Source organism: Lepidochelys kempii, chromosome 1 (genome assembly GCF_965140265.1).
Source record: "Lepidochelys kempii isolate rLepKem1 chromosome 1, rLepKem1.hap2, whole genome shotgun sequence".
Classification (NCBI taxonomy): domain Eukaryota; kingdom Metazoa; phylum Chordata; order Testudines; family Cheloniidae; genus Lepidochelys; species Lepidochelys kempii.
In genome coordinates this window covers 160,529,954-160,548,628 of record NC_133256.1, presented here as the reverse complement: position 1 = coordinate 160,548,628, position 18,675 = coordinate 160,529,954, and the positions used below count along the sequence as shown (strand labels likewise).

Below are 18,675 nucleotides of genomic sequence, written 5' to 3'. Positions count from 1 at the left end.
TAATCTAATCGCCTTTTACGATGAGATTACTGGTTCTGTGGATGAAGGGAAAGCAGTGGATGTATTGTTTCTTGACTTTAGCAAAGCTTTTGACACGGTCTCCCATAGTATTCTTGTCAGCAAGTTAAGGAAGTACGGGCTGGATGAATGCACTATAAGGTGGGTAGAAAGCTGGCTAGATTGTCGGGCTCAACGGGTAGTGATCAATGGCTCCATGTCTAGTTGGCAGCCGGTATCAAGTGGAGTGCCCCAAGGGTCGGTCCTGGGGCCGGTTTTATTCAATATCTTCATAAATGATCTGGAGGATGGTGTGGATTGCACTCTCAGCAAATTTGCGGATGATACTAAACTGGGAGGAGTGGTAGATACGCTGGAGGGGAGGGATAGGATACAGAAGGACCTAGACCAATTGGAAGATTGGGCCAAAAGGAATCTGATGAGGTTCAATAAGGATAAGTGCAGGGTCCTGCACTTAGGACGGAAGAACCCAATGCACAGCTACAGACTAGGGACCGAATGGCTAGGCAGCAGTTCTGCGGAAAAGGACCTAGGGGTGACAGTGGACGAGAAGCTGGATATGAGTCAGCAGTGTGCCCTTGTTGCCAAGAAGGCCAATGGCATTTTGGGATGTATAAGTAGGGGCATAGCGAGTAGATCGAGGGACGTGATCGTTCCCCTCTATTCAACATTGGTGAGGCCTCATCTGGAGTACTGTGTCCAGTTTTGGGCCCCACACTTCAAGAAGGATGTGGATAAATTGGAGAGAGTCCAGCGAAGGGCAACAAAAATGATTAGGGGACTGGAACACATGAGTTATGAGGAGAGGCTGAGGGAGCTGGGATTGTTTAGTCTGCGGAAGAGAAGAATGAGGGGGGATTTGATAGCTGCTTTCAACTACCTGAAAGGGGGTTCCAAAGAGGATGGCTCTAGACTGTTCTCAATGGTAGCAGATGACAGAACGAGGAGTAATGGTCTCAAGTTGCAGTGGGGGAGGTTTAGGTTGGATATTAGGAAAAACTTTTTCACTAAGAGGGTGGTGAAACACTGGAATGCGTTACCTAGGGAGGTGGTAGAATCTCCTTCCTTAGAGGTTTTTAAGGTCAGGCTTGACAAAGCCCTGGCTGGGATGATTTAACTGGGAATTGGTCCTGCTTTGAGCAGGGGGTTGGACTAGATGACCTTCTGGGGTCCCTTCCAACCCTGATATTCTATGATTCTATGATTCTATGATTCTATGACACATCAAGGGTATATCAACACTGCAATGTAAGCCCAGGGTTAGTGGGACATGAATCAGCTGACCTGTGTTAAGGAACCCTGGGCGTGAGCATCTATGTTATATTTTAACCCTATGTGAAGACTTTTCTAGCCCTTGCTTGAATCTAGGGCTCTGGTGTCCACACTGCAAAGTAACCATATCTCACAGTTCCTAGTGCCCCCTGCCTGAAATATGGCTTCTCTAGCCTTAGGACCATGGTAGGAAAATTTTACTGCCCGCCCTGCACGTTACCAGGAAGAAGCTCACTTTGTAAAAGGCTTGATTGGGTCGCTCTCCTTTGCAAACCCAGGCTCTCTGATAGTTTGCTTGCAATTCAGTGATCAGAAGTTAATGGGTTAATGCTGATCTGAGTTGCTGCCATTTGCAAAAGTGGGGGGATGGCTTCCATTTTCAATGGAGTGGATTACAGTTTGTTGGGATAGAAAGGACTAAGGAAATTGTCCCATGGAATTGTGGGATACTTCTGTCTGACTTCCGGGACCTGAGTCAAGCAGGGCTGTGTCTACACTGCAGAGCAATAGGACTCGGACCCTGGGTCCTGGCGTAACTCGAGCTCAGACTTTCCAGACCAGCAGGGTTCTGGGACCGTGGGTCCAAGCCCTGGGTTAGCACAATTGCAGTGTAGGTGCAAGGGGGGTTAGGCTTCAGCCCAGGTTCAAGCACGGGCTTATGTTGCAGTGTCGACATACCCCAAAAGAACAAAGACATTGTTAATTGCACTCTTCATTCTCTCCAGGAAGAGGAAACCTGTGCATGAACTCATCCCATCAGCTTGGGCTCTGGGGGAGAAGGGGATAAAAATCCCTGAAAAGGAGAAACTTGATTATTTTTGCTGCTTGGACTCTGAAGGGGCAAGAATCACCAAGCATAAGCAAACACCCCCCCACCCTGCTGTTTTGCCTGGGTTAGTCCTAAAGACATATGGAGTTTGCTTATTATAGAAGTTTCTATCCTCTTTCGGAACTTAAGAGTGTAACCCATTTGTGTGTGTAAGTTTATCTTCCTTAATCTTATAAATAACTCTCTTATTTCTTTTTCCTACTTAATAAAGCTTTAGTTAGTTGGTTACAGCAGTGGATCTCAAGCTTTCCAGACTACTGCACCCCTTTCAGGAGGCTGATTTGTCTTGCAGACCCCCAAGTTTCACTTCACTTAAAAACTCCTTGCTTACAAAATCAGACATAACAATACAAAAGTGTCACAGCACACTATTACTGAAAAGTGCTTACTTTCTCATTTTTACCATATTTTTATAAAATAAATCAATTGGAATATAAATACTGTACTTACATTTCAGTGTATAGTATATAGAGCAGCATAAACAAGTCATTGTCTGTATGAAATTTTAGTTTGTATTGACTTCTATAGTGCTTTTTATGTAGCCTGTTGTAAAACTAGGCAAATAGCTAGATGAGTTGACATGCCCCCTGGAAGATCTCTGCGTACCCCCAGGGGTACGTGCACTCCTGGTTGAGAACCACTGTGTTACAGGATTGGCTACAAGTGTTGTCTTTGGTTTGAGATCTGAGTACAATTGATCTGAGGTAAGTGATGGGTCCTTTGGGACTGGGAGTAACCTGAATATTGTTGTGATTACTGGTATAAGGGACCATATATCACAGAAGTAAGCTTACCTGGAGTGGTAAGATAGATTGGAGTACCCAAGGGGACTTGTTACTTGGTTAGTGAAAAATAATTATAGACTATATAACCAATGTGGGGTTTGTCCCTTATTTCCTGACAGGCTGCCCTGAGGTTGGCAATCACATTCATGAGCCACCCAGGACAGCATGACAGGGAGTATTTAAATGTTTTTAGTTATGTCTTATAAGATCCTCTGTGTGCACCTGGCAGTATGCATGCCCCCAGGAGAGCTGGGTGAATTTTTTCAGACTGCACCATTTTTTGCTGAAAAATGCAGATTTGAGTTCACCAAAATATTTTGTGAATTTGCAGAATAGCTTCAACAGAAAAGCTCCCTCTAAAATACTGAAAAAATGAAATATTTTGTTCTGACATTTTTGAAACACATTTCAGTTTTTTCAATCTGAAATAACTTTTCGTTGATGATTTTACCTCAATACCATTTAAATTTTTTTTAAAAAAAACCCATTCCTCTGAAACAAAATGTTTAGTTTTGGGTGGAATGAATATTTTGTTTGACACAAAAACCAATTTTTTTCAACTTTTTTGGTTAATCAAAAAACTAATTTTCATTTTGGGTTGACCCTGAAGAAACCAAAAAATCGATTATTTGCACTGCTCTGAAAGTGAGCAGCAGCTCTGTGTGACTTCCAGCACTGCAGTTGTTGGATTTCTGCAGTTCCTTAATAGAATACAAAAAAGGCCAATGCATTTTGCTGATTAGCTGGGAAGGGAATAAAGGCAGTTGCACCATATCTGTGTGAGACCGTAAGTGGCAGCTTGTTTAACACAGTCACTGACACCGAAATTGTCAACCACCTGCCTCAGAACATTACAGCACAAATAACGCTGGTTGTCTTGGGGAGCTGCTGTGATGTTTTTCATTCTGTTGGCTTCTTCCCCTTATGGAAGGTGTTCAGACAGACTAATCTTTCTCTTTCATCCCTCCCTTTCTGAATTTTGAACAAAATCCTGTTTGTAATTGGGGCTGCGTTTGCTCTTTTTTAGGCTAAATAATTAGACCATCAGTAACCCTATCTCCTTTCCTCTCCCAAAAAACATTTAGTCACAAAGACCAGCTCCCAACCTCCCTTTTCCATTCCCAGCAATTTACAGGCTGAAAAGAAAACATAACTGAAAATGATGCTTGAAATGAGGGTCACAAGGTTTTAAGCACCTCATCATTTTGGCTGGGTTGCTATTTTGTTTTGGACTATGGTATTTTGGTGTCCTGATGCCAGGAAGTACAGAAATGCTCAACATTGAAAAATATGACTTAGCTCTTACATAGCACGTTTCATTATCCAAGAGCTTTTCAGACATTAACTAATTATTCCCCCTACTGTCCCTGTGAAGTAGGTAGATAAAAGTTATCCTGATGATTATTTTTCCCACTTTATAGATAGAGAAGTGGAGGCAAAAAGTGAGGGCCTATTTCAACATGATGCTGTGCATAGACACTGACTCCGTGGATGCTCCAGGGCTGGAGCACCCATGGGGAAAAAAATAGTGAGTGCTCAGCACCCACTGGCAGCCTCACTGATCAGCTCCTCCCCTGCTTTCCCCCAGGCAGGGCCCACTAGTGGGTGGGAGATGCTATCAGCTCCCCGTCCTTCCTGCCAGCACCTCCTGCCTGCAACGATCAGCTGTTCAGCAGCATGCAGGAGGCACTGGGGAGAGGGGAAGGAGCGAGCGCAAGAAGAGGCAGGGCGGGGGGAGGAGCGGGGGCAAGAACAGGTGGGGCAGAGGTGGAGGCTTGGGGGAAGGAGTGGAATGGGGGTGGGGTCTGGGGCTGAGCGGGGCTTGAGCAACCCCTGGGGAAATCCCAAAGTCAGTGCCTCTGCTGTGCCCTCTCAATTCCTGGCATCAAGCAACATTCTGGCTTAGGCTCTCAGGGTATGTGTACCCAGTAAAGAAAAACCCATGGCTGGCCTGTGCCGACTGACTCGGGCTTGCAGGGCCGTTCCGTTGCTGTGTAGCTGTTCAGACTCAGGCTGGCGCCCAAGCTCTGGGACCCTTCCACCTCGCAGGATCCTAGAGCTCAGGCTCCAGACGAAGCCTGAAAGTCTATACAGCAACGGACTACACAGTCTACACAGCAACAGCCCAGCAGAGGGAGGGCATGTCTACGCAGCAAAGAAAAACCCATGGCTGGCCTCTGCCAGCCAATGCGGGCTCATGGGGCTGGCACAGGCCAGCGGTGGGTTTTTCTTTGCTGTGTAGACATGCCCTCTGCAGGCCTTGCATCAGGACTTCAGAGCACTGCTCCCCAAACTTGTTCCTCCATTTGTGCAGGGAAAGCCCCTGGTGGGCCGGGCCGGCTTGTTTACCTGCCACGTCCGCAGGTTCGTCCGATCGCGGCTCCCACTGGCCGCGGTTCGCTGCTCCAGGCCAATGGGAGCTGCTGGAAGTGGCGGCCAGTACGTCCCTCGGCCTGCGCTGCTTCCCGCAGCCCCCAGTGGCCTGGAGCAGCGAACCGTGGCCAGTGGGAGCCGTGATCGGACGAACCTGTGGACGTGGCAGGCAAACAAACTGGCCCGGCCCACCAGATGCTTTCCCTGCACAAGCGGTGGAATAACTTTGGGAACCACTGCTTCAGAGTTTGTTTAGACTACAGTTTGTGGCCTTGTCTACATAAGAAAGTTGCACTCTAAAGGTATGAGTTTTTTCAACTGATTAAGTTAAACTAGTCCAAAAAGCTATATAGACAAACTGTTTAATCCACGCTTTTTCTAGCTTAGTTTATAAAGGATTAGAAATCAATTTAAACTAAACCACTGTTACTGAAATAAGAGTCTCCACACAAGACTTTGTACTTGATTGTCTAAACTGGTTTAAAAACATGATGGTTTAAAAACAATTTTAAACCAGTACAAATTTCTCATGTAGAGATTGAAAACGCTGGTGTAGACACAAACTACTAATCTCTCTGTCCTGGAACAAACACTGTTTCGTGTCTAAACTAGCATTTAATCAACCGTGTGCTCAACTCACTAGACCATGGTTTTCATGAAGAGAGAACTGAATTTTCCTGAACGGGCAAAAAGACTTGATCATGATTAGTTTTTATTTCATCCCAGCTGGTCTAACTGTAACATTCCGTTCTCACAAATCTGTCAAGTAATCTCATGGCATTTGATTCTGGACTGCTGAATTTAAAGCCTAGTCTAAACATAAAATCCTACTATGATTTTCAATTTTTCTCTCCATTATGTGGATGTTACCAGAACAGGCTGAACTGATGTCATGCTTTTTAAGTAATTCACATTTAGATGGCACAAGAGCCTTCAGCCAGCATAGCCCATACATCTTAATGGAGCTAGCAAAGCTCAGCATGAGCACCAATAATTCAAATCTTTCACAGCCTTTAGAACTCTTGCGCGAAAAGAGTAGTTCTACTTTTTAACATAAATCCCTTGAGTTTTGTAGGGGGAAGATCTACCTCCAATATGTGTGTGTGTTGTATTTTAGGGATTTGTTCATAGGGATCAGAAAAACACAGGTTGCTTTTGTTAGAGACACTAACTGAAGGAGTACACTGAGATAAAAGAGGAATTCTATGTCTTTTGTAGGCAGGTACATAGAGTGGTACCCGTTTAAATGAGTGCCTAATAAAGGAACTGACCTCTTAGTTGGAAAGATTTCCTCTGAAGTAAATGAGAATGTATAGCCCTTTGAAGTGAGTTCCTGATAAAGAAATAGACTTGTTCTAAGAACAGACCTGTGCATCCAAAAAAAAAAAGAAAAAAGAAAAAAGAAAATTGAGATGATAAAAATATAGTTTGCTATGTGCTTAATAAGTTTGTATTGTTCCTTTATTAAAATGCATTTGAAGCTTATTAGAGAAGACGAGGCCCATGACAGAGGGGTAGCACTTTGCCTGGAGTAACACAGACGTTCAGTTACTGGCCATGGTCTCTGACTTCCTCGGCCAGCAGGGGTTGGGATAGCTCTGAAGGTAGAAGTGTTCAGTGGAAGTGGTGGGCAGGATTGATTCTTAGTGCAATGACAAAAACTTAGAGGACCCTCTTGGAAAAATAAAATATCTTAAGGCCAAATTCTGCCTGCTGGAGTGTGTGTATGTGTGTGTGCATATACAGCTCCCACTGAGTTGCACACTGTATGCTATCCAAGAAGTGGGGAGGCCAAAACCGAAGACAAAAAAAAAGAAGTCCTCTCCAAACAGACCCCAGCCAGCAGAGTGCCTAGTTCTCTTAGTGTTCTAAGAGGCATGCAGGCCTTTTCTCTTTCCTTTAGACAGCAAATTAGGGAAGGAGCAATTTAGCCAAGTTTATAAGGCTCTTTTCTCAGAGCCTTGAGTCATACCAGACAAACTTATATTCAGAAAATAAAGTCTCTAAGACCCAAATCAAGTTAATGTCCTAGGGCCTACAGCCCATAGCAGCCAACAGTCCCTTCTCTAAGCTGCCTTTTTCTGTTTATATATCCCAGCCCTAAAGGTGGGATGCTCCTTGACTATATCCAGGCAGTCTTGGCTGGGAGCGCCAGACTGTCCCTTAAAGCGGTAGAACACACATCTGTGGGTTGTATATAATTTGTACTGAACTAGCATTCTGACTTACTTTGATATTAGTGTTTTAAACAGATGAATGCCACTGAATAGCCACAATACCCTGTGGGTTTCTACTGTCCAGTTAAATTTCATTGATTACTACAATTCCTTCATCAATAAAAAAGAACAACTTATAAATATGGGTCAAATTCTAAGTAAGGATCTCTTGGAAGTTAAAAGGAGTGACCTGGCTAATGTGCTTACATTATCTCTGTGATTAGTCAGATACATTTACAATGGCCAGTTTGATATTTTTGGTTAATATCAATTATAATATTATCAATAATACAAATACTTATTTTCCCCTCTTGTGCAGTGTTGTAGCCAGATTGGTTCCAGAATATCAGAGGGACAAGGTGGGTGAGGTAATATCTTCTATTGGACCAACTTCTGTTGGTGAGAGGGACAAGCTTTCAAGCTTACACAGAGCTCTTCTTCAAGTTCGGTCTAAGCTGGGAAGCTTGTCTCTCTCACCAACAGAAATCAGTCCAATAAAAGATATTACCTCACCCTCCCTGTCTCCCTGTTTCCCCCCCTCTTCATTTTGACTTATAAGAAACTAGAGTTTCCCTTCATAAGGTGCAGGCTCTGCAAGGGTGGTGGTGTTTATATAGGCTCCCTTAACTGAGGGGGTGCTTAGCAATTGCTAGTCAGGTTTGCAATGCCAGTTCCCCAGCTGCTGCTGGATGTTCAGATAGCAGCGGTGGTCACCTTTTTGCCACCTGGGCTTGGCAAATAGCCTTAAATGCAAGAGGTGCTTACTTGATGCAGTCAAATGTTTCAGAACTTGATGTAGCAGTCAATGAGACTTACCCTGAAAACTTTGCAAGCATGAGGATTTTCCTTTTCTTCTTTGGAGTTTTCAGGGGGATCAAAATTAGCCTGTGTTATGAAGAAACTACCACATTTCTATGAAGAAAATCACTGAGACCTGCAGAGCTAGGGTTAGAAGCTTTGCTTTGGTTGCCAAATCTTAGCAATTTTTATAACAAATCTTGTGATATCCTGGGGATGGAAGTTGGTTCTCATCAGTTTCTGACTTATGGCTTCAGTCACGTGAATTTTTACCCATATCTAAAATGATTGCTGTCTCGTCTCACGTCAGTGGTGCTGGAGCTATAAACTATCCTCAGCAAGATGGCCAGCGTATTTTTTGACATTTACATGTGAACATGAGGCTGCCCCCCTCAGAGGTGGCTGCCTCCCATTGTTTCCACTGGGGCTGAAGCCAGGCTGCACTTGGAGAGGATGATGTCCCCTTACTCCTGGGTGAGGGCCTGGGAAGAAGCAGGAGAATCTGGAGGTGCCGGGAATGATACTGGGATGGTCACATCAGGGACTAGAAACAGGTGAGGAAACTATGGAGAGTCAGGGAAGTGTGTCTGTGTGTGTGTGTGTGTGTGTGTGTGTGTGTGGGGCGAACGGGAGGCAGACTGAATAGGTTGTATGTTCAGGTGAATGTGGGAGAGCAGGAGGGAGATTCGGGACAAAGGAGGACCCTGGGGTACAGATACTGGAGGCGGATCACTATAGAGCAAGAGAAGCAGGAGGCAGCAAAAGTAAGTGGTTTTGGAAGGTTGGGAGAAAAGTTGTTTCTTGTGTTAAAACTTCAGTGGGTTTGTGCATAGTTGGGGTGATGCTGTGGTGCTACAGATGAATGTCTGTATCTCCTTCCCCATAACTTTTTGGGCAAAATTACTCCACTGTTGCAATAGTTCTCTAACTTTTTACTGAGATGACCCACCACCTGCATTTTGTCTCTTTTTTGCAACCCACCATCACATATATACTGTATGCCTTCTCCTCTTCTGCTGCTGCTTTGTTCTTGCCCTGCTATGGGGGCACTGACCAACCACAGCAGCACCCTCTGCTCTGGCACTGCAACCTTAATCCTGGCCTGGTGCAAATGGGAGGCCCCTAGGAGGGAGCGGTATTAGAGTGCAAGCCCTCCCCACATACACCCTGCAGCAGAGGCTCCTGTGCCAAGGGGCTTGGCCCACCTCCCAGCTCCGGGCACTGTGACAGGGCACATGGGTTTACAAAGCCACTCAGGTTTGGCTCAGTTGTCTCTCTGTTATGACGGACAGGTGACTGGGCCAAATCTGAGTGAGTGGCTTTGTTACCTCATGCCCAGGTTCACAGTGCCCCAAAGGTTTAACCTGGCTGCCCTTCCATCATAACGGAGGGCTGGCTATGCCAAATCTGAATGATGCTGCTACCCCATGCACCATGTTGCAATACTCAGGGTGGGGTGCTGGGCCCAGTCCCTAGGACAGGAGCTGCCACTGCAGGCTGAATGCAGGGCTGACCTCACTCTCCATGTCTCCCCTCTCACTCCAGGCCTCCTCTCACTCAGGGCCCACAACCCATTTAGAACCTTCCCGCGTCCCACTGTTTGGGAGATACTGAGCTACTGGAAGGACCCTGATGCTCTTTCTAAGCAAAAGAGGGCAACATACTCTCACAAACACAGAAAGCCCAATCCTAGTCCCTCTGAAGTCGGTGGCACAAAACAACTCCTGCTGAGATCAGTGGGAGCAGCATCGGGCCTACAAAAAGTGGGTAGCAAAGGAGGAGATTGTTTCTATTTTTAAATATTTAGGTAGCATTCAGATACAATAGCCTTGTGGACCATTTAAGTACTTTGCAAGACTGAAATCAAGGAGAAGAGAATTGGGCCCTAATCTATCCAGGACAAAAATCACTAATAAGTTTAATTACAACCTGTTTTCTTCAAATGTAGCTAGGTTTCCAAGGATATTTAATAATACGAAAAGCCTGAAGGGGCAATAACAAGTCGCTGGTGAGCTAATGACAAACGAATGAGCAAAAGTCAAAATTTCAATTTTTGTAATGGCCTACAACTCACATCAAATTGTTTTTTATTTCCTTCAGGCTTGGCAGAAGCATTCTCCTTTGCATTCAGAGTAAATCTCATAATTTTCAGCCTAACCCAGTTTTTCAAAGCCAAATGTATGGGAGTGCTAAGATAGGGATTTAAAATGGAAGCTGTTTGCCGTCTTAATTTTGGAAAAGCTAGGGCCTTTCAGTAACTAACCAAATACAATCTGTTGGGAGTATTTAAAGGAATAAATAAACAGTTTATTTAGAACCAAACCTGTCCTGAACCATGCAGTTTTATCCTAGGTATTGAATATATACAGTATGGCCCAAGTGGTAATTGTTACTTTTGAGGAATTGTTGCATGAGTATAATGAGTTCCACAGGACTCCGATTAATGTTATGAGCTTGACACTGACCCTCTATACCCAGGAGATGTGACACAAATTTTATTAGCAATGTGTACGGAGTATGAGTTAAATGGAGTCTGTGGAATGGCAGATATGGAACATAAAACAATTTATACATATTTTTGTGTTGGTGCCAACCCCATCCCAGGTAGTACATAACATGACTTCTTTCATCAGATTCTTGGTCCTGAAATGGTGACCTCTCTAGCCCAGTGGTTTTCAACCAGGGGTACGTGTATCCCTGGGGGTACGCAGAAGTCTTCCAGGGGGTACATTGACTCATCCAGATATCTGCCTACTTTTACAACAGGCTACGTAAAAAGCACCAGCGAAGTCAGTGCAAATTAAAATTTCATAGAGACAATGACTTGTTTATACTGTTCTATATACTATACCCTGAAATGTAAGTACAATATTCCAATATTCCAATTGATTTATTTTATAATTATATGGTAAAAATGAGAAAGTAAGCAATTTTTTGGTAACTGTGTGCTGTGACACTTCTGTAGTTTTATGTCTGATTTTGTAAGCAAGTGGTTTTTAAGTGAAGTGAATCTTGGGGGTACGGAAGACAAATCAGACTCCTGAAAGGGGTACAGTAGCCTGGAGAGTTTGAAAGCCACTGGTCTAGGCCAAACCCAATTCCTTTATTCTGGGCTGTTACTTCCCTCTCTGTGTTCCCCTCCAATTCATGAGACTGACACTTTGTGGAAGGACAGTACAAACAGGCAACTACCTCAGGGACTGATTTTCTACTGCTTTATGAAGCAGGTGATAGGGAGTGCTGACTGTCAGAAGCTGGGACTGGACAACAGGGGATGGATCACTCAGTAATTGTCTTGTTCTGTTCATTCCCTCTGAATCATGTGGCACTGTCCACTGTTGGAAGACAGAATAGTGGACTAGAAGGACCATTGGTCTGACCCAGTACAGCCACTCTTGTGTTCTTATATTCACAGTGGAATGTCGTCCTCTCTGTGATGTGCCTGACTGTTCACAGCCTAGGGAGAGTTCCATAGCTGCTATTGCATTCAAAAAGAACAGGAGGACTTGTGGCACCTTAGAGACTAACAAATTTATTTGAGCATAAGCTTTCGTGAGCTACAGCTCACTTCATTACATTCAAGTTATTCTACCCCTAACACCCACTATTTGATTCAAAATAAAAAAATGAGTAAGTTGGTTCATCTTCTGAGGCAGTCTCTCTCCCATCAACAAAGCATCATTAAAGTAAAGCGGAAGAAGCACTGCTCTTTTTGGCCACCGATCACAATCTGTGATCTGTGGGAGAATCTTTGGGAGGGACGGCAAATGGGACTTACCTGCTTACCTATACACTATTGGCAGTGAGGCAGGGAGAAAGATGTAATAATAATACAAAGTGACATCTCACTCTCCTGACACCTTAGCAAATGTCTACAGTAGAAAAAAGCTGGGGGATAGATACTTCTAATGGGTTGTTATGTAATAGGAACTCTTGATTCTCTCACATTTCCCCTCCTTGTGCAGTTGGACAGCCCCTCAGGATAATTTTATTAGCATGTACAGTATATTAAGCAGTTTCTAGAAAAACTTCTTTGTAGGAGAAAGTGTGGCCCAGTAACCGAGGGATGCAAGAGAACCTGGGTTTGAATCCGAGTGCTGTGTGACCTTGGCTAAGTCACTTAAACCTTTCAGTGGCTCAGTTTCATAATCTGTATAATGGAAAGAATGATACTTACCTACCTTTATAAAGAGCATTCATATCTACAGATAGATGTGCTGGTTTCTGTGGGATGTTAACAACACTGGTACCAGTACCAAGGGTGCTAATAATGATTCTCTTTGTTAATCTTTAGCTTGATCTTTGGTCTGTACAGAAAGCTAATGTCAGTTGCTATGGGACTTTTCTATACCTGGTGATGAAACATCTAACAGGTGCAATCTGCTGACAGGTTGTGTCTTCCCAAGGAAGGAGATGGATTTTTTTCTACAAGCATGACAGTTACTGAGCCTGGGCCACATTAATATATTTACTCATTGTCTGCTGCTCACAGAGCCCTCTCCAAGCTCAGCTAACAACAGCTGGCAAGCCATTAATAACAGCTGACTGTGATAAATGTCTGTTCACTACAACTGACTTCAGCATTACATGGCTGACCTGAGTTTAGGCAACCAGACTTTAATAGAATTCACAGGTAAATTAGGTACAAGTCCTTATTGGAGTGGTGCTGTGGTTAAATGCGCAATCTCTTGTCATGTGTGAGCAATTTTAACAAATTGCCCTGTTTCCTTGCTTTTGCCTTCCCTCTCTTTTCTCTCTTGCAATTTCCTTGATTATTTGTTTCTACATCTGGCATTAGTGTATGATGTTAGCAGTCATGTTTCCCTGTCAAAGAGTTAAGGAACATGGTTCTTCCATGACCCCACCCTTCCCTTCCGTACAGATTAATCACACTGGATTATTGGATCCTGCAGAAAAAAGCCCCAGTTCAATATACTAATATACTCTGTGGCTGGCATGGGTGTATTGGAACAGATGTGTGTTGTCTCCAGGATGATGGAGGTGCAAAGCTAAACTGAGCAGTTCTGATTCCTGCATGGTTCACACAATGGCTCTCCTAATTGGTAGAATGAGCCGATTAACCATTTTGTGATAATGTACTAGGAGTGTTTGTGATGAGTCTCTCCTTCAACTGAAATGGAGGTGCTACCACAAAGCCCTTCCTTACAGTGCCAGGCTTATGTATGTTTTAGAGTAGTGGTTCTCAATCAGGGGTATACAGAAGTCTTTCGGGGGTACATTAACTCATCTAGATATTTGCCTAATTTTACAACAGGCTATGTAAAAAGCACTAGCGAAGCCTGTACAAACTAAAATTTCATACAGATAATGACTTGTTTATATGGCTCTATATAGTATACACTGAAATGTAAGTACAATATTTATATTCCAATGGATTTATTTTATAATTATATGGTAAAAATGAGAGAGCAATTTTTCAGTAATAGTGTGCTGTGATACTTTTGTATTTTCATGTCTGATTTTGTAAGCAAGTAGTCTTTAAGTGAGGTGAAACTTGAGGTATGCAAGACAAATCAGCCTCCTGAAGAGCCGCTGTTTTAGAGGAGGAGCAGCAAGAATTGCCTTGAAGTGGAGGGCCTTTAGCTGCAACATTCAGACTCCCTTTTTGCCTTCTTCCTGAAAAACCAAGGGAAAATACGTTCTAGCTCAACCACAGGATATAGGCTTGATGCAGGAATTGCAGGGTGAAATTATATGTCCTATGTTATACAGGATGTCAGACTAGATTACCATAATGGACCTTTCTGCTCTTAAAATATATGAAATTCCTGCTACTCTTCCTGCAATGAAGCTGCCACTGTTTTCACTACTTCTGTTCTCTTCCTATTTACAAAACTGTTTGGCTGTGGTCAAGTCATTTAACCAGTGCCTGTCTCCTGAGCTGTAACACGAGGTAAGGTTTGTGCAGTGCTTTCACTATGTAGAGTGGATAAGGCAGGCAATGTGGGGTCTATTCCTAGCGGTGTCAATGATTTGCTCTGTGACCAGCCAAGTCCCTTAGGGTATGTCTACACAGCAATTAAACACCCTCAATACAACACAGGTCAGCTGACTTGGGCTTTCAAGGCTTGGGCTGCGGGGCTGTAAAATTGATGTGTAGACATTCAGGCTCAGTCTGGAACTCTCCTTCTCAGCGTCCCAGAGCTCAGGCTCTTGTGGAAGTGTGAACATCTACATGGCAATTTTTAGCCCCGTGAGCTAGAGTCAGCTGCCCAGGGCCAGCTGTGGCCGTGCTGTGGGTCTTTTATTCCAGTGTAGATGTCCTCTGAGGGCCCAGTTGTGCCTGGTGCTTACATGGCATGGGAGGGGGTCCAACATCCCATTTGCCTTTGCAGAGCCCACATGAGAAGGCCAAGCATAATTGAGGTCTTTGCTCTCAGAGGAATACAGGGACTAATCCCTCTTTCTTCATTTGGGCGTGCAAAGTTACCAAAAGGCAGGGGAGAAACAGTCTCTCTCTGCACTACTGCCAGCACCTTTTAACTTATAGATCGCTATGTAACAGCCAAGTATTATCATTTAGTACTAGTCGATGAATCACTCCACTAAGTGGAGAGGCTTATTCTGACGTTCTGTGGGTAACTTGTTCTAGTGCAGCTAAACTCTGTGAATATGTTTTTAGGGCTCAAAACAACAGGCTCTGTGGAATGGCTATTTGGGTCTCCTGAAGTGTCAGCTTGGAATGAGTGACAAACACGAAGGCTTTGTAGTAGCAAGGCAGTGAAATCCCTAGTTTTCCTTCCCAACCAACCCCATTAAAGCTCCTGGATTTCAGGAATAGCTGAACTGCACTATTATGTGTTTTCATTCCTCTGTTTTCAGTGATTGATAAGCCTCTTGTTAGTTGAAGGTGAACTGAAGAGAATACATATATTGAATGTGAGTAGGAAGGCCTTCATATTATCTGTGAGAGTCCACCAAATATGCAACACTGGAGATGGATTCTGCATTTGGCATTAAGTTCCACCATGCTGCCATTCTTTTTCTACTGATCCAAGGGCTTCAAATGGGGGGTGGGGGAAACTGTGAGACTGAAACAAGCACTCCGACACTACTGTCATGGGGGCCATGTAGGTAGTAGTAAAAACAGCCTCAAGCTCTAGCAAAATAAAAGAAATATGTGGCATAAACTACAGGATGGTGGTATAAAGATTTTATTGCCACCTGTCCTGGAAGATCTGTATAACACAGGTGTCTCTCTACCTTTTGTGAATGGTATAATCACATTAATCCATGTGTTCTGCCTCATCTATCAGATTATCTAGTGGTTGCAGTAGGGTACTTAGAGGGAGAGCACCTGAGTTCTCTTTTCTGAGAGAGGTAGTCTGGTTGACTAACACTCTCTCCAGAGGTTGGGGCACTAGCCTGGGGCTTGGGAATACAGGTTCAGTTCGCATAGGCTTCCTTAGGGTATATCTACATTGCAACGTCATTACAGCACATGTAGACACACTCAAACTAGCTTTAATCTAGCTAGATCAAAGTTAGTTTGAGTAACAGTAGCAGTGAAGGTGCTGCAGCATCAGTGGTGTCACGGGCTAATCCTGCCTGCCTGGGAACCTGGGTACACACTCTAGCAGCTAGCTTGTGCCACCTGGCCCTGCTGCTATGGCTTCACTACTGTTGGTACCCAAGCTAGCTAGGTTGAAGCTGGCTTGAGTAGGTCCACCTGTGCTACAATCACACCTTCCAATTGTAATATAGACATACCCTCTTCTCTCTGCGCATAAGTTCCGCATTTCTCAAATGCACTTCCCTACCTCACAGGAGTGAAGATAAATACATTAAAGATTGTGAGTGCTCAGATACTATGATAATGAAGGTCGCATTAGGTACCTTAGCTAGACTCTAACAATGAGTCGATGTACGACCTTTAATAATCACTCAAGAGAGGGATCTCACTTTATCTATGCCTTAGTTTACCTATCTGTATATGGGGCATGTTTACCTTACAGGGATGTTCAAAGACTTGGTGTTTGTGAAGCCCTTTGAAATCCCTTGTTGAGAGGTTGAAGTATTATATTTGCTGTAAATAACATTTACAGAAATACTTGTCTGGCGCAACACAGAAGGAGGTAAAGAATGGCCCAATATCCAGATTTTAGCTGCAACAATTCACTTAGCCCTTGTGATTTTTTTTTAATAAGATGTGATTTGAATAAATAAACTGTTCAGTCCTGTAGATTGATGAGGCAGATTCTCTGTGGAGTCAAGCTCCTGCTGAGCTTACCTGGGTGGGGGTCTTGGAAAACTGGCTCCCTGATTCTCTGCTCCAGCACAAGTTAAAACAGACTGTAGTACCCGGCAAAAGTTGGAGTAGTGGGGGCTGAAGGAAAGGAGGCGTAGAAGCTGGCTTTGGCAGTTGTTTGTCTACAGGGCAATCCCACACACTTGGGATATATTCAGGAGGGAATTTAGAGGAGGCTTCTGTGTTGCATTTGTGCCACGTGAATCAGCAGAGAATGTGCTGTCTATATGCAAGGAATATAGACAAAGAAGAAAAATGACCATCCTAATGGAAGCAGCCTGAGTCTCTCCACCTCCTCCAGAGTGTCTGCTCTGTATTGTTCTGAGTCAGAACTATAAAGGCAGGGATGGTGCTGAAGCCTTATTAACTTTATCTGTGGCTCATCCTACAAATGTCTTGTCCTCCATTTTGGATTCCTTCTCCAAACAAACATAGTTCCTGTATAAAAAGCAGCTACAAGTAGGTCTGCTTCAAGCAAAAGAAAGGTAATGGGAAGAAATAAAATGCAAGAGGGATGTAAAATGCTGGGAGCATATCCTTTCTGTCCAGCTCACCTGTTCCCAAATTAACAAGTAAGGAGAGAAAAAGGGAGAAAGGAAATTAAAGATTTATTCCCTGGAATTCACCAGGGCAAGGAGTATTTGAGACTTCTTTGTCACAGGCCCTTTGGCTCTAATGCAATTATATGTAATCATCCCCCTTACAATCACATTTTCATCTGCTTATGTGCCTTTCCTCAGGGTGTGTGTGTGGTGGGTTATTTTTTTTTGGAATTACCTTTGTGTTTGAGTGTAATGATGCTTACAGTTTTGATCCTTCATGAGGGCTGGTTTAGTTTTTGAAGATGGGCCTGAACCAGATAGCTGAGATCTAGATCTCAGCTCTGTCTGCAGTGTTCAATGATTTATGGATTCTTGGTCTCAGTTTAGCCAGACATAACATTTAGATCCAGATCTGGATCCAGGTTCCAACTCAAATTGTTCTCAAAATCAGATGCAAAGTTTTGTGTTCAGTGCTATTTGTAACTTATTTTTGTTACTGTTGCATAGCTTTCACTACCATATAGTACTCCAGTCACCATGTTTTTGCTCCTCCTTCAAATACTGATGCAAAAGTAAAGCAAAACTCATATGAATAAGTGTATCTACTTGGTAGTATAAATTTTATTTTTATATATAAAAACTCTTTAAGAGGAATAAATAACAGCAAATGAGATACTTACCCAACCCCCCCCCCCAGCCCCAAACAAAACCAAAAAACTACCCTGCCCTGGCTATGCTTTCATGTACCTCTGGGTCCTTCATTGTGTCCTGGCTTCTCTGTGGCCCCAATCCTGCAAAACCATTATGCATGAGGTTTGCTCTGATGAAACTCATTGCAGAATTGGGGCCTAAATCTGTGTCTAAGGACCTGATCCTATAAATCTTTAGGCCCAGATCCTTAAAGGTATTAGGCACCTGACTCTTAGTGATTTAAATGGTAGTTAGGTGCCTAACTACCATTTAAAGGATCTGGGCCTTAACTCACTTGAGTGCTGCCATTGACTTAAATGACTAAGGTCTACTAATATGTATAAGGATTTGCAGGATTAGGTCATTAGATGATAAATTTCTTGTGGCAGGGACCGTCTCTGCACTCGTGAACTGTACTGTACTGAGTTCATTACATGCTTAAATAATAATACAAAAGTAAGAAGGTTTGATCCACTGTTCTTAATGTACATATTTTATTTTCATCATGCAAATATTTTATGATGAAGACTTTGTTTAAAAAAAGACCTAGACAGACTCCTCACATGGGAGAAATATTTGGTAACTATTGAATGCTATGTTGTTTAACAAGGGTGTGTTTGTCACTCTGCTCAACTAGGAAGTTCAGTTCTTACAGTACTTGATGGTTTATATTTGCTTTATGAAGAGGTGGAGTTATGATAGATGTTTGCTTTAGTCTCTCCCAACCAAAAGGCCCCTACCCTTGATTGCATTTACCTCTCCAACTACTGCCCATCTCCCATTCATCTCTAAACATATTACACTTGGTGTCTACAATCACTATCTGAAGTCTCTCCTCCATTTTCATCCTAGATCCACTCCAATCTGCCCCCGATCTCCACTG

General features: G+C 43.5%; 1 protein-coding gene across 12 annotated transcripts in view; it reads right to left on the bottom strand.

The window, feature by feature from the left end:
* The window catches only part of KCNJ6 (potassium inwardly rectifying channel subfamily J member 6), a 237,211-nt gene that overhangs the window by 82,201 nt on the left and 136,335 nt on the right, over nt 1-18,675 (bottom strand). Inside the window, exon 1 of one of the 12 annotated variants that reach the window (XR_012160922.1) lies at nt 12,469-13,570. The exons of 10 other annotated variants lie outside the window; for them this stretch is intronic. The gene's annotated coding sequence lies outside the window, so the exon portion shown is untranslated. Of the gene's footprint in view, nt 1-12,468; nt 13,571-18,675 lie in introns of those variants that run through there. One more of the 12 variants, XR_012160927.1, reaches the window with a different exon arrangement.